This window comes from Anopheles maculipalpis (assembly GCF_943734695.1).
Source record: "Anopheles maculipalpis chromosome X unlocalized genomic scaffold, idAnoMacuDA_375_x X_unloc_25, whole genome shotgun sequence".
Classification (NCBI taxonomy): domain Eukaryota; kingdom Metazoa; phylum Arthropoda; class Insecta; order Diptera; family Culicidae; genus Anopheles; species Anopheles maculipalpis.
Window position 1 is genome coordinate 5,001 of NW_026060486.1, and position 5,296 is coordinate 10,296.

Sequence of the window (5,296 nt, forward strand, 5' to 3'; positions counted from 1 at the left end):
TTTAGAACACGTTTCCAAACATTTTTCATTTTTGTGTCACGACACCATACCCTCTTACTATAGCCAACGAACAACATCACCTTACCACAAGTGACCATTTTTATCCGTCCCTACATTAAACGACTTTGACACATTTTTCTCCTATACCTCCATACAAGTCTGAGGGCCGGGTGAATTTTCGCTTTTTACCTTTGGACATGTCGGTCACCCTTACTTTTCCCCATACATATGAGCCAAGCAGAGGCTCATTTACCCGAACTGGTGTCTAAGGTACGACTAGATACTCGATTTGCACCTTGTGACAGTGTTTAGAACACGTTCCCATACATTTTTCATTTTTGTGTCACGACACCATACCCTCTTACTATAGCCAATGAACAACATCACTTTACCACAAGTGACCATTTTTATCCATCCCAAAATTAAACGACCTCGGAATTTTTTTCTCCTACATCGCCATACAACTTTGAGGGTCGGGTGACTTTTGCTATTTACCGTCGGAGTTCACTTTTCATGCTTAAAAATATATCCTGACACAGTTTTACTCAAAGTTAGAGTCAAAAAAATTTTTGTCAAAAAATCTTCCGTCGGTCATACCGGTACCCATGTCTCATAACTTGTACCAAGTTGTGAAGGGTAAATTTTGACAAAAATCCAAAAAAATCATTAAAAAGTCGCTATTGCTTATTGCATTCAGCATCGTTAGACGACTCTTATATGCCTTGGATGACCACTGTCTGATGATTATTTTAGCTTTTATGCCAAAATTTTGATTTCGTGTCTTACGTCCCTACATTAGACGACCTTGGATTTTCGTCTCCTGCACCGCCATGCAACTTTGATGGTCGGGTAACTTTCGCTATTTACTGTCGGAGATCACTTTTCATGATTAATAATGCATCCTGAGACCGTTTTACTCAAAGTTAGAGTCAAAAAAATTTTTGTCAAAAAATCTTCCGTCGGTCATACCGGTACCCATGTCTCATAACTTGTACCAAGTTGTGAAGGGTAAATTTTGACAAAAATCCAAAAAAATCATTAAAAAGTCGCTATTGCTTATTGCATTCAGCATCGTTAGACGACTCTAATATGCCTTGGATGACCACTGTCTGATGATTATTTTAGATTTTATGCCAAAATTTTGATTTCGTGTCTTACGTCCCTACATTAGACGACCTTGGATTTTCGTCTCCTGCACCGCCATGCAACTTTGATGGTCGGGTGACTTTTGCTATTTACCGTCGGAGATCACTTTTCATGATTAAGAATGCATCCTGAGACCGTTTTACTCAAAGTTAGAGCAAAAAAATTTTTTGTCCAAAAATCTTCCGTCGGTCATACCGGTACCCATGTCCTATGACTTGTACCAAGTTGTGAAGGGTACATTTTGACAAAAATCCAAAAAAATCTTTAAAAAGTCGCTATTGCTTATTGCATTCAGCATCGTTAGACGACTCTTATATGCCTTGGATGACCACTGTCTGATGATTATTTTAGCTTTTATGCCAAAATTTTGATTTCGTGTCTTACGTCCCTACATTAGACGACCTTGGATTTTCGTCTCCTGCACCGCCATGCAACTTTGATGGTCGGGTAACTTTCGCTATTTACTGTCGGAGATCACTTTTCATGATTAATAATGCATCCTGAGACCGTTTTACTCAAAGTTAGAGCAAAAAAATTTTTTGTCCAAAAATCTTCCGTCGGTCATACCGGTACCCATGTCCTATGACTTGTACCAAGTTGTGAAGGGTACATTTTGACAAAAATCCAAAAAAATCATTAAAAAGTCGCTATTGCTTATTGCATTCAGCATCGTTAGACGACTCTTATATGCCTTGGATGACCACTGTCTGATGATTATTTTAGATTTTATGCCAAAATTTTGATTTCGTGTCTTACGTCCCTACATTAGACGACCTTGGATTTTCGTCTCCTGCACCGCCATGCAACTTTGATGGTCGGGTAACTTTCGCTATTTACTGTCGGAGATCACTTTTCATGCTTAAAAATGCATCCTGACACCGTTTTACTCAAAGTTAGAGCAAAAAAATTTTTTGTCCAAAAATCTTCCGTCGGTCATACCGGTACCCATGTCCTATGACTTGTACCAAGTTGTGAAGGGTACATTTTGACAAAAATCCAAAAAAATCATTAAAAAGTCGCTATTGCTTATTGCATTTCGCATCGTTAGACGACTCTAATATGCCTTGGATGACCACTGTCTGATGATTATTTTAGATTTTATGCCAAAATTTTGATTTCGTGTCTTACGTCCCTACATTAGACGACCTTGGATTTTCGTCTCCGGCACCGCCATGCAACTTTGATGGTCGGGTAACTTTCGCTATTTACTGTCGGAGATCACTTTTCGTGATTAATAATGCATCCTGACACCGTTTTACTCAAAGTTAGAGTAAAAAAATTTTTTGTCCAAAAATCTTCCGTCGGTCATACCGGTACCCATGTCTCATAACTTGTACCAAGTTGTGAAGGGTAAATTTTGACAAAAATCCAAAAAAATCATTAAAAAGTCGCTATTGCTTATTGCATTCAGCATCATTAGACGACTCTAATATGCCTTGGATGACCACTGTCTGGTGATTATTTTAGCTTTTATGCCAAAATTTTGATTTCGTGTCTTACGTCCCTACATTAGACGACCTTGGATTTTCGTCTCCTGCACCGCCATGCAACTTTGATGGTCGGGTAACTTTCGCTATTTACTGCCGGAGATCACTTTTCGTGATTAATAATGCATCCTGACACCGTTTTACTCAAAGTTAGAGTAAAAAAATTTTTGTCCAAAAATCTTCCGTCGGTCATACCGTTACCCATGTCTCATAACTTGTACCAAGTTGTGAAGGGTAAATTTTGACAAAAATCCAAAAAAATCATTAAAAAGTCGCTATTGCTTATTGCATTCAGCATCGTTAGACGACTCTAATATGCCTTGGATGACCACTGTCTGATGATTATTTTAGATTTTATGCCAAAATTTTGATTTCGTGTCTTACGTCCCTACATTAGACGACCTTGGATTTTCGTCGCCTGCACCGCCATGCAACTTTGATGGTCGGGTGACTTTTGCTATTTACCGTCGGAGATCACTTTTCATGATTAAGAATGCATCCTGAGACCGTTTTACTCAAAGTTAGAGCAAAAAAATTTTTTGTCCAAAAATCTTCCGTCGGTCATACCGGTACCCATGTCCTATGACTTGTACCAAGTTGTGAAGGGTACATTTTGACAAAAATCCAAAAAAATCTTTAAAAAGTCGCTATTGCTTATTGCATTCAGCATCGTTAGACAACTCTTATATGCCTTGGATGACCACTGTCTGATGATTATTTTAGCTTTTATGCCAAAATTTTGATTTCGTGTCTTACGTCCCTACATTAGACGACCTTGGATTTTCGTCTCCTGCACCGCCATGCAACTTTGATGGTCGGGTAACTTTCGCTATTTACTGTCGGAGATCACTTTTCATGCTTAAAAATGCATCCTGACACCGTTTTACTCAAAGTTAGAGCAAAAAAATTTTTTGTCCAAAAATCTTCCGTCGGTCATACCGGTACCCATGTCCTATGACTTGTACCAAGTTGTGAAGGGTACATTTTGACAAAAATCCAAAAAAATCATTAAAAAGTCGCTATTGCTTATTGCATTTCGCATCGTTAGACGACTCTAATATGCCTTGGATGACCACTGTCTGATGATTATTTTAGATTTTATGCCAAAATTTTGATTTCGTGTCTTACGTCCCTACATTAGACGACCTTGGATTTTCGTCTCCTGCACCGCCATGCAACTTTGATGGTCGGGTAACTTTCGCTATTTACTGTCGGAGATCACTTTTCATGATTAATAATGCATCCTGAGACCGTTTTACTCAAAGTTAGAGCAAAAAAATTTTTTGTCCAAAAATCTTCCGTCGGTCATACCGGTACCCATGTCCTATGACTTGTACCAAGTTGTGAAGGGTACATTTTGACAAAAATCCAAAAAAATCATTAAAAAGTCGCTATTGCTTATTGCATTCAGCATCGTTAGACGACTCTAATATGCCTTGGATGACCACTGTCTGATGATTATTTTAGATTTTATGCCAAAATTTTGATTTCGTGTCTTACGTCCCTACATTAGACGACCTTGGATTTTCGTCGCCTGCACCGCCATGCAACTTTGATGGTCGGGTGACTTTTGCTATTTACCGTCGGAGATCACTTTTCATGATTAAGAATGCATCCTGAGACCGTTTTACTCAAAGTTAGAGCAAAAAAATTTTTTGTCCAAAAATCTTCCGTCGGTCATACCGGTACCCATGTCCTATGACTTGTACCAAGTTGTGAAGGGTACATTTTGACAAAAATCCAAAAAAATCTTTAAAAAGTCGCTATTGCTTATTGCATTCAGCATCGTTAGACGACTCTTATATGCCTTGGATGACCACTGTCTGATGATTATTTTAGATTTTATGCCAAAATTTTGATTTCGTGTCTTACGTCCCTAAATTAAACGACCTTGGATTTTCTTCTCCTACACCGCCATACAACTTTGATGGTCGGTTGACTTTTGCTATTTACTGTCGGTGTTCACTTTTCGTGGTTAAATATGTATTCTGAGACAGTTTTACTCAAAGTTAGAGAAAAAAATTTTCTTCTCAATAAATCCCCCGAAACCAATGTCTTATACATTGAACCAGGTTATGAGGCGCACCTGTGTGTGAAGAGTTCTTCGTGTGGTTTATAGACATTTCAGGCACTTGGTATATAGTTTTGGTTTGTGCCCAAGTCCCGTACTTAGAGATATTTTTGGTTTCGGACCAACCAATTCGACTTGCCTTCATCTCTTGTTAGGTTTATAATATCAATACTCGAACTTATATGCATGTTCAGGGACATCATTTTAACTTTCGGTTTGCACCCAAGTCCCGAACTTAGAGATATTTTTGGTTTCTTATCAACCAATTCGACTTGCCTTCATCTCTTGTTAGGTTTATAATATCAATACTCGAACTTATATGCATGTTCAGGGACATCATTTTAACTTTCGGTTTGCACCCAAGTCCCGAACTTAGAGATATTTTTGGTTTCTCACCAACCAATTCGACTTGCCTTCATCTCTTGTTAGGTTTATAATATCAATACTCGAACTTATATGCATGTTCAGGGACATCATTTTAACTTTCGGTTTGTACCCAAGTCCCGAACTTAGAGATATTTTTGGTTTCTTATCAACCAATTCGACTTGCCTTCATCTCTTGTTAGGTTTATAATATCAATACTCGAACTTA